A 12,429-nucleotide genomic window follows, 5' to 3' on the forward strand; every position below is an offset into this window, starting at 1 on the left:
CCCAAATATTGTTTTGTGGGGCCAGAGAATTTCTCATTCCAAATCCAATCTTAAATAACCCCAACCCAAACAATCCAACCTGTGGGTCTCTCAACCAGTTACCCTTGTCATACAGTCCTTCTCCTATCTTTAAACGGGGAACTCTAGGCACTAATTCTTTTGCCTTTGATGTCTGATTAGTTGACAACGTCAACTATTCTAAAAAATCATCACAGACACTCCTTTCTGAATAGTTAACTTTGCCAAAAAATTCTCTTTTAGGAGCCATTTTGAAAACGTAAGAAATGAATACCACTCTTAGACAATTATGTGACGAATCAATTATCTTATCTAAAACACCACATAGGAATTGCTACAAAAGAATACGAGAGAACCTATTCTTCACTTGAAGGAATTTTCTCTGCAACTGAACCGACTTGCTCTGTACCTGAAGAAAATAGCTCTGCATCCACTCCTCTGCAAAAATTCTTTAAAAGATATCTTCACCCGGTTGATAGGAAATCAAATATTGTACTCAAGGCCTTAACTACAACATTGATTCCACATGCTTCGGTCGTCCCTTCAAAATTGAATTCATATGAGAATTTGTATTTTTCGCTCCAATGGGTCACAACGTTCCTGCAAGTGTTTCATTTTGCTCTTTCGCAACTTCGCGAAGCATAACTATCGGGCAGCTTGGTCCTACGAAATAGCGTCGACCGTCCGATCAAAAGAAACTTGATCGAGCGTTAGATTAACTAACAGCTTTGGCTCTGCGCTGGGTCCCACTTCTCTATTGGCTACCTGATACCACGTGGCGCCCAACCATTGGCCTTGAAACTTCTTTCGCATTCGACTTAACACTGGCTGCATGTCTTTCTTTTATACCGCCGGTTCCACCTTGGCGGGCCCACAACTTTCTTCTAAGACCATGTTTCGCCAGACACGTTGCCATCCGTCATGACATGTGGACGGATCTCGTTCACTCTTGCTATTTTGCGGGGTATAAAGCACGAGCATCTTACCCTTGCGAAATAGCACGGGCCGTCAGATCATCTTTTAATTGATCGGCATTTAACCATCTGAAAAGGCTTACGGGAGTGGTGGGCCCTCTGATTCACCATGAACACCTGGCGTCCAGTCACCTTCGGAGCTGACTTGTCACTTTTTCATACGCCAAAAGAAAGCCACTGGGCCCCAACAAACTCTTGACAGCTATATCCGCTAGGTCATCTATCATGACACGTGGATGGCTCTCGTTCACTCTCGCTATTTCGCGGGGTATAAAGCACAAGCATCTTACCCTTGCAAAATAGCGCGGGCCATCAGATCATCTTTTAATTGATCGGCATTTAACCATCTAAAAAGGCTTATGGGAGTGGTGGGCCCTCTGATTCACCATGAACACCTGGCGTCTAGTCACCTTCGGAGCCGACTTGTCACTTTTTCATACGCCGAAAGAAAGCCACTGGGCCCCAACAAACTCTTGACAATTGTATCCGCCAGGTCATCTCCTAACTGCGACCTGACTCAACTCTAGGGCCCACCTTTTAGCCTTTGATCTTGACCCGATGACTGTTGTAACTTATGCCATGTGTCGCCATTTTACTTGCTATCATCAACCAGCTAGACCGTCTATGTGGCATGCCATGCCATTTTTGCAACTTCACTGGTTTTAAACTACGCGCAATTTCACCTAGCGAAATAGCGAAAGTTGTAGATCCATCCGCGAGAAGTGCACTAGTTACTGGGCCCGACAACTTTAAGAGAAAAACATATAAGGCATAAATTTTTTGATTAATTAACATGACCGCCTAGGCAAACAACAAGGGGGAACACTTCCTACGACCCCATGACCCATTACTTAAGTGAATAAAGTAACGAAAGAATAGAAACCAGAGGGTTTTAAACAACATTAGAGGATCTAAAATAAAAAACTCTTAAACCCTTAAGGCCCAAAACAGAGCTGAAGCATTTGAAAAAGTGCCCTACTCAAAAATTGAACAAACCATAGCCAATCATGGGAAAAGAAAAGCCCATTTTTAATCAGTGATAACAGGTACCTAAGCATATTATAGAAAAATATTCAAGCAACATATGCTTCATGGTGAAGAAGGATGAAACACTGATGGAAGTGGTTAAGCCTCGAAAGATCTGGATTGAAGAAATGGGCTATGAGGTGGATGCACGGATTCTTGATGCTTATGCAAAAATGTTGATTGATGCACCTATTGATGAGGTAGAGAAGCCCTGTGGTACTACACAACAGGAAAACACATGAGGTTGAAACAGAGTTAAATCGAAAGAAAAGAGAGAAACGGGAAGGAAAAGAAAGCAAATTTGTTGAGAAGGTCTCACAGGACATCAAAGCATTAATTGATGTTGTCCTAGAGAAAGGCAGGAAGAGAAAGAATCCAGAAGTACACATTGAGCCTGTTACTTCAGAGTCTGAATCTAAGGATGACACACTGTTGGCATTCAAGAGGGTTGTAAGAAAGAAAATAGAGGAAACAAAAGTAGAAGCTAAAAGGAAACTGGTTAGGAAGGTTACATTGAAAATACCAGCACAGAAGCAAGCACCAAAAGTAACCACTTCAGCTGCATTTGGTACTGCAAAGAGGAAGAAGAAGAATGACATTGATACAGCTATTCAATCTGGTAATGTGAATATCATTCCACCTAAAACTTGTGCAGAATTAGTAGATGAAATCACTAAGGATGGCATGTTAAAGAATGTACAATTTTATTATGATCATTTAGAAGAGGATGAATAAAGAGAGGTAGAGGAAGCAGTCTTATTATACTTGGATATTTATAAAAAATCCTTAATAGAAATAAAAAATCAAATACCGGCTAAGTTGTATAATATGTTAGATGCTAGAAGACTGTCAGCTATGCAAGAAGATAAGCATATTAAAATTCAAGAGCTATTATCTATTTGTGTTACTATTGCTCTAGATGAAATGGAAAAGACACTTGGGGTGGCAGATAGAAAAGTCTTTAATAGAAAACATAGAATAACTAGTCTGATTCTAGGAAGGGTAAATGAAATAATAAAGGAGACTCAAAAAGCATGGGTTAAGTTCCTTGGAGAGAACAGAGGATTCTTTACTTCACCAGAATCCAAGGTAGACACTGTGGACACCCCGGTTGAAGGAAAAGGAAAGGGGATTATGGGTACTTCACCCTAATTTTTGAAAAACATTAAGATAGTGGAAATCAAGCCCCCGGTTGATACAAATGTACAAACAAATATTGGAATATCGGTTAACATAGAGAGTGAACAAGTTAATGTTGTATAGGATACTAATATTGAGGATAACATTCCTTTGGATACAAATGTACAGGTTGAGGTTACAGTTCCTACAGAGGAACCGACAGTTACATAGACTGCACCAAGTGGTGAAGCCACCAAGGCAAGTGAGGAGGTTATAAAGGCTAAATCTTCAGAGGAGAAGAAAGGGGAATCTGGTAGATAACCAGTAGTTGGTCCATCATTGTTGTCAATTGACAACTCACAGGTCAAAAAGAAAAACATAACAAAGATGAGTCCTACTGAACTCATGATGATGGCAACACAAAAACTGATGAAGGAGGGATCTGCAGATAAAGGGATTATCTATCAATCAGTCATTGTTTTACACAGACTAGTCCCAAAGTGCAAGATTGACAATGAAGTGAGACCATCCAGCAAGCTTAAGACAATTACTGACCATATTTCAAAGGATTTTCAATCCCTACAACAGATTTCAAATAGGCAAGCACTAGAGAGGTTCGCTCAGGTTAAGAGAGTTGCATTTAATTAGGTGATTGAATCTAAGAAGAAGAAGATTGACGAGAAGATGAAACTAATAGAAAGTTATTTTAAGCAATGTATAAATATTTATGGGGTATTTTGTAACACTCATATACTTATAGCTAATATGGATAAGAAGATAAAAGAACTTCAGGAGAAAATTGCAAATATAGCTAATTCCTTTGATGGATTGATTTCATTGACTACATCCATTGATGGTCAAATTTTGATTTTGGAAGCCCAAATTTCTATTCTTGAGAAGGAAAGACATAAAATTATAAGAAGGGCCAGAAGTCTGAGAGGCTTGGTGAGTCCCTGGTTGGATTCACTCAGTGTACATAAGAAAGAATGTATAGATATGGTGGGAAAGCCCACACCAACAGAGGTAAATGAGAAAGAGTCATTTGCACATATACTAAGTGGACTTGTATTTATTTCCGACACTTTCAAAACCAGTTGGGATACTTATCTTGAGCTACTAGAGAAGGCTTATCCGGAAATTTTGAAATTTGTTAAGCTTTGGAAAAATATTTTTGGGATATTCATTGTACAGTTTTTTGAATCTTTGCCATTCTTTTTAGAATTTTTGATGGTATTTAGGTCAAAGGGGGAGTGGTATAGATATGAAAAAGAATAGAATAAGTTGTATACATTGGGGGGAGTTATGGAGATATGGAGATGTGGAGTATTTTGTATTAATGAATATTAAGCTCAGGGGGAGCAGGTAGGATGAAACCAACATATGAAACCTTGACCATTTTTCACATGAGTGTTGCCATCAATGCCAAAGGGGGAGATTGTTGGAAATTGACACTCAATTGGTTGGTTTCACTATGTTGTCATTGATGGAAACATGGTATTGTGTTCCGACTTCATGTTTTGGTTCAGTTGTGTATCGACGGGCACTTCATAGACACTACACCAGCACTTGCACTGGCACCAACACCGACAGAATAGAAGGATTTCTTTGGTTACCAGCAATGCAGGCCGACATGGTTTATGAAAAGGTTATCGATATTAGAGGCTGACATCTCTTGGATCCGGCATCGGCAATTGTTCTTCATACTTATTCATTTATGTTATTTGGCTGACATATAATTTGATATTGTATATATCTTTGTAAGTCGACATAAGGCATGATAATTTGTATAGGGTATATAGGTCAATTTGATCGATCATTTTGATATAGATAGGAAATAGGAGATTATGGATATGCGAATGTAATATGATGCAAAATATATCAGAGAGATTATGTATATGAGGATATTTGTGTAAGGGTTATTCTGGTAAAGGGTTTAGAGTTTCAGACCGAAACAGACAGAGCTTAAACTGGAACTGTATTCTGGCATAGAAGATGTTGTTTTAGCAATTCACACTTCTCTGGATTATAGTCTAGATTTTTATGTAGTCAGTGATGCTTCTTTTGTAATTGAGCAATGTGCTTTAGGTTGTAAGCCTTCCCCTCATATTTTGTAATATCTCTTCATATGGCCAGTGGATTGATATTGTGGGTCACAAATCCCAGCGTAGTTTTTCCTCTTTGAGTTTTTTCACGTATAATTATGTGTGTTATGGTTCTCATTTATGTAATTGGCTTATTGGTTTCTTTACTTCTTTCAATTTTGTATGTATCGATATACCAGTTGGTGTATGCATATTTTAATAAGGTTAAAATTGATCATTCTAGTATAACATTGATTCACCCCCCTCCCAGTGTTATTGGATTCCAACATAAACTACCTATCTTAAGTACTAAATCTCCAACTTTAGCAAATTGGGAAAAGATTTTCATGCCTTTAATTTTTTACACCTTGGAAGACCTAACACCAGAGATTATTTTAGCATCTAGGAGAGTAGTTTTTTCTGAATTGATGACCATAATGTGACCCATTTGATAGCCAAAATATTTCTTAAGATTATAATTTATTGCTTTAGTTGTTTCTATATATAACAGTGGCACTCAACACATTACTAGGACTTACATCATTCATATATGGGGTTTATGATTCTCCTTGTTGTTTGCATAGGTCAATGCTAATTTTTATTCCCTCGTCATATTTGTGATGTAAATCTATTGACAAGTTTTCATATTCTCCTAATAACTCTATAATGATTAAAAATGGAAAAAAGAAAACTATGTATAAACCAAAACAAACCATATGCAAAACAAAATGCAAAACTTGGGAGAAATATTGAGTTGAATAGCTAAAGGGAACTTAATTTAGACTAATGGTGATGTGGATGCTTTGGGTAGGGTTCAAACAATATGGACACTTTTGGGTAGGATTCATCCATCTCCCTCGTCGCTTTTCTTGTGGAGTTTGACTCTTGCTACAGTTGTCAAAAATGATAATGAAAGTATCATTTTTGACATTTATAAAACTCTTTATTAAAAAAAGGTTAAAAAAAGGTTCATTTGAAGATCCCCTTTGAACAAACCCTTTTTTAATTCATAAAAAAAAGGCAAAAAAAACCTTCGAGTGAACCCTATATGGACAAGGGGTTTTCTTGAAGGGGGATGCTCAAGAAAACACATTAGGGGTGTTCAAATGAAGATCCCCCTTCATTCGAAGGGCTTTAAAAAAAAAATCCAACCAACAAATTTTGTTCATGAGAAAAAGAGTAACCCACTTATGTGAGATGACCCATTTAAGTAAGCATAACTTGCTAGCTAAACTAGTAATGATGATGATGAAGCAACCACCATGAAACTTGATTGTCCACGAGAAAGGTTCTATGCAAGAAACTATTAATAAAATACAATCACTTTGTTAGGACAATTAATATTTGTCCCCCTTTGGCTAATTCATCCGTGACTGGTTTTTTCAAGTGCAAATTTTGATAAATTTTGGTTGTGTTTAAGCCTTAAGCACCTTGGGTCAGCCCTGGTTCTATTCTTTTGATGAATTGTCCAACCATTTTTATCTTTTATGAGGGTTCATTTTCATGGTTTCGTATTTGTATTTTGACTAGACCCTTCATATGTTCCTTAAGATACTTTTACAAACTAGTTAGACTATCCCTACGGCCTAATTCTATGTTCCTAAGTTTGAATTGTATGACCCATCAACCCTTTATTATGTTTCAATTTCCCCAAATGGTCAAAAGTATGCCTTATGAAGTTACCTCGCTTCCCCATAGTATTCAATTATGTTTCAAATGTTGCAATGCGAGGGTGCAAGTTAAATTTCAATAACGCAAGGAATGAGACCCATAAACTCGCGATGTCAATAATTACTCATGGTGTTCCCATGTGGGAATGTGGAGAGTGAGAAAGAAGGAAGGAAGGTAAATGTCAAAGGAAATTGTGACCCAATGACCCCATGGTGAGATAACGCCTTGCTCGGTCAAGAATGCGGGTATGTGGGAAAGAATACAAAGAAAGGATGTCAAAGGTGGAGATTGACCCCGTATTACTATGTAAGTTGTACAAGGACAACAAAGAACCTTGTGGGTTTGTAGGGTGATGAGGGTGGATATAAAGTGGTCCCTATTGACTGATATGGCATATACATGGGTTAAGGGGGAGTTCAAATTCAAGGGTCAAGTGAGTTTTTTTCTATTATGTGGCACCATGTGGACAATAAATAATCCAACAAAGAGTAATCAAGATCTTTTGACTCTGCTAAGAAAAGAGGAGGATTGACAGATAAATTTAGAAGATAGTGCAAATTTAATTATTCAAAGAGAAGTCATAGGGTCTCGATGATCAATGCCAGCTAGAATCATTAGTCCTACTGTCAAAACTTCAAAATTATCCCAGTGAATATGTAAAAGTCCAAGAATGTCAGTGCAAGAGATTTCAAAACTGTTGAGTCGTGTAAAGGTGACAAAGTCATGGTTATCATTTAAGAGGGAAAATTTGACATATTTCAAATGTGGAAATAGCAGAAAGGACCAACATACATGGATTGGTGCAGTGTTTGGGTATATCAAAACCAAAAGGGTATGTAGATTTGATATCCAAATGCAAAAAGTAATTGTGTGGGTTGGCAAATCAGTCATATCCAGTCATTATGCCTCAACAAAGGGGCTATACTATGGATAAGTTGCATCATTGTGCCTTGAAAGATATATTTGTCATCAAAAATAGGTCTCAAATGTTGAGTGGTTTCTTATGTGTTGTTTGCAAAGGCTGCAGAAATCCAAAAAGAATGAATTTGATTTATGGCTTGAAGTGTGAAGGTTAAGTGACATTAGGAAAGTCGTGATGTAGGAGATTTGCAAAGTTTTGAAGCAAACTGGTGACTTACCTTGTAGCAAGAGGGGCAGTAAATTATCAAGGGTAACCATAGGGATATTAAAAGGTTTTAACAAAGCCACACGATTCAGCTATAAATTATAAATAATTCCAATTTCTCTGCTTAGTGTTATATTCCCTTCTAATAGGTGGAATGTAGAGATAAAGCTAGGTGAAGATACAGGAGATGCAGGTTTGGAGTCATACATCCCTGCTCGATCAAAACTCTCAAAGTTCTCCCCTACCAGGAAATAAAATGAGAATATTTTATCCTAGTATTCTCTGCATAGATAACCACAAATGTGTGGTAGTGGTATGGCTCATAAGGTAGTTGTCTTTCATGGAAGCTTTCTATATCCTGGCACCAAAGCTTTTATGTATATCAGCCAAGCCATTTCGCTTCAAAATAAAATAGAGGCAATGGGTTCTTCTATGATAATATTCTCTTGTCAATAGACCAATAGTGGGTAAAATCAGACACATGTAAATGACTGGTAGCTTGTGGCATTCCTGGTAGTTATAAAAGGAATACCAAGGCCATAAAAAAAGGTTTCTAAGATTTTTCATTTTCTGGGCAAGTAGAAATAGGGCCCTAATATTCTAGGGCTGGGTAATCTCACTGTGGAAGAATGTCTAAAGTCTTCTCTATAAATTTTCAATTAGTTAATGGATAAATTGCTAAGTGAATCATAATATTAAAGATATTTTGGGTTGTCTTGGTAATATTTTTATCAATGTGTAACTATGTATGTGGGTTTCCTTCAAGGAAGGAATTAAATTATACTTACAAGTTATAGTGAATTTGGAGATATGTAATGAGTTAATAAGAACAATATGTGAAAGTAACAGTATGATTTGTAAGTAGGAGGTATTTTCCATAGCATGTCAAACTATGATAATGCTATCAGCGTTCAACTATGTAGTTATTGTGTCAAACTCATTGACCCATGCTTCATGAGTAGTGGTTAACAAGAACCCATCTCTCATTAGAATGAATGGTCCACTTAGCATTCATTGCATCTAGGTGATGCTCATAGGGGTGAAGCATTGGGACTTCCCGGGAAGTCACCCATCCCAATACTACTCCAATTCAAGCGCGTTTAACCATAGAGTTCCCTCCAAGGTTAAACCCACTTAGCTTGCAACCCCATTTGCAAAACCTTCAGCAAGTGTTGTGCCTTATGAGCCATTCATTCTAGAGCCCCCTTTAGCTCATCAATTGATAAGTAGGAGGTATTTTCTATAGCAAGTCAAACTATGATATTGCTATCAAGGTTCAACTGTGTAGTTTTTGAGTCAAACTCATTGACTCATGCATCATGAGTAGTGGTTAACAAGAACCCATTGTTAGACAGTTCAAATAACTGGAAGACAATTGGGAGGGGGGGGTGAATCAGTTGTCACATATTACCGGAACTATTAGAAATTTAAAACTTTAATACTAGAACCCAAAACATTAATACCATAATAACAACTAAAACCAATTAAATATAAAAAATAATCACAGAATAAAAATAATCCACATGACACCAATATTTATACCTAGAAAACCCGGTAAAGGGAAAAACCATGGTGGGAAGCCTACCCATAGTCAGATAATACTTTTGCAGTAACTATGTGAATTACAATTGAGGAGCCTGCACTTGCAGGGAGGCCAAAAGCCTAGAGCATACTACTCATCACAAAAGGAGCCTCACTGATTATGGAGAAGTGTTGAACTACAAAAGATAGCATCTTCTATGCCATAGTACAGTTCTGGTTAAGCTCAATATTGGAGGACTGAATCCTCTTACATAAACCCAATTCGATCTCCAATGATCAACCAAATCCTCTGCCTAAATGATATTACGTTATTCACACATTACATTCCTTGACCATGACCTCTAACATAACCATGTTGATCTATAATGAGATCTTACATATATATATACAAACCCTCAACCATAAATAATTAGGTCGGTCACCAGATAATAAACCAATTACATAATTACAAACCATATCGGTTTTAGACCAAACAAATAATATCGAACACATAAGACATCTCGAAAACACATCGAGAGGTCCAATCCACACGTTACATTAAAGTCGATCTATAACCTAGATCAATTGAGACCCAGTATAGGTTCACATGCTACAACAATGATCTCCATCTACCAAGTCTCGAACATGATCACCAACAGCATCCTAAAACTCCACTCGAATCTGCACCAACATCACTTATATAATTCATCAAAGATCTTCATCAAAATCTTTGCCAGTGAAAGCCTCGTCGAAACCAGAAACTAAGCTTCTAAGCAAGCCGGATAGTGTTCAATCACCAGACCAAAACCAACTGACTGAATATGAGCATGAGTATCATGAATAAGACAATTCCATCACCAAAATATATCGAAGCCTATCAGATTATGTTGGATCCAAAACAACTAGAATCCACTCAACCTACCGAGACCAGAAGGGTGTCAGTAAAGCATCCAAACAACTAGTGCTAGCATCAATGACAAAACATCAATGCAACACATAATTAATTCCACCAAATGGCAAATACCCATCTCTCATGAGAATGAATGGTCCACTTAGCACTCATTGCATCTAGGTGATACTCACAAGGGTGAAAAGCATAGGGACTTCCCAGGAGGTCACCCATCATAGTACTACTCCAACTCAAGAGCACTTAACCACGGAGTTCCCTCCAAGGTTAAACCAACTTAGCTTGCAACCCTATTTGCAAAACCTTCAGCAAGTGTTGTGCCTTATGAACCATTCATTATAGAGCCCCCTTTAGCTCATCAATTGATAAGTAGGAGGTATTTTCCACAACAAATCAAACTATTATATTGCTATCAGGGTTCAACTGTGTAGGTTTTGAGTCAAACTCATTGACCCATGCTTCATGAGAAGTGGTTAACAAGAACCCATCTCTCATGAGAATGAATGGTCCACTTAGCACTCATTGAATCTAGGTGATGCTCATAGGGGTGAAGCATTGGGACTTCCCAGGAGGTCAACCATCCCAGTACTACTCCAACTCAAGCGCACTTAACCATGGAGTTCCCTCCAAGGTTAAACCCACTTAGCTTGCAACCCCATTTGCAAAACCTTCAGCAAGTGTTGTGCCTTATGAACCATTCATTATAAATCCCCCTTTAGCTAATAAATTGATAAGTAGGAGGTATTTTCCATAGCAAGTCAAACTATAATATTTCTATTAAGGTTCAACTGTGTAGTTTTTGAGACAAACTCCTTGACCCATGCTTCATGAGTAGTGGTTAACAAGAACCCATCTCTCTTCAGAATGAATGGTCCACTTAGCACTCATTGTTGGTACTCTACACTCTTATGAGAATAGTTTATGTTGTCATTGATGGCAACCAATTGGCAACCAACTAGCAATTATCTATCAACCCACTGATAGTTATTGGTACCAACAATAGACTTCTACATACATCGGCAGACACTTCATCAGCAGTGGCAATAATGCATACCGGCACTCAAGCCGACATGGAATAAACTTTGTTTATTGTTTTATATTGTAAGTATCTTTTGTAAAAGCCGACATGGCATATTTTAAAAGACTCATATATACGTATGAGATCTTATAGGTCATTTTGACATAGTTGACATTTTGACATTTTGATAAGAGAGAGAGAGAGAGAATAGATGATATTTTGTATAAGGTGATATAGTTGACAGTGAAGATTTTGGTAATAGACTGAGCTTAAACCAGTATTGAACCTAGCATAGTTGATGTTGATTTGAAGTAGTAAATTGTATTGGATTTTGATAATCCATTTTGTAAGTTAGTGAGACTTTTGTTTTGTAGTTGAGCAGTGAGATATAGGCTGCTAGCCTTCCTGCATGCGCAGGCCCCTCATTGTAAGTAATATTTATTCATTGGCTAGTGAGTGAATATTGTGGGTCACAAATCCTACTGAGGTTTTTCCCACACCGGGTTTCCTCATTAAATATCTTGTGTTATGGTGTTTTCTCTATGATGTCTTTGTTATTCTTATTTACTGCATTAATTCTTATTTACCGGTACACTATTTTGGGATACAAAGTTCTTAATAAGTTTAATCATTCTGTTAACTATCTTTGGGACTGTCATTGATTCTAACAATTGGTATCAGAGCCTGGTCCTCTATTTTCAAAATCCTAACAGCTTCAGGAAGATTCTGACATCGGTATAGATGGAGAACTTAAGAAAACAATTGGAAGGAGCTCTTGTGGATTATGATGCAGAGAAATTAAAGAATATCAAACTTGAAGATGATCTAAGGACTGCACAGGAATTCATTAAAGGACTTCAAGAGAACTTTGCTATAGCACAAAATAAAAGAAAAGAAATTCACGAGAAGATGCAGAAAGATGATGAGGGAAAAGAAACTCTTAATGAACTTGCAAACAAGTTGAGATA

Source organism: Cryptomeria japonica, chromosome 5 (genome assembly GCF_030272615.1).
Source record: "Cryptomeria japonica chromosome 5, Sugi_1.0, whole genome shotgun sequence".
NCBI lineage: Eukaryota > Viridiplantae > Streptophyta > Pinopsida > Cupressales > Cupressaceae > Cryptomeria > Cryptomeria japonica.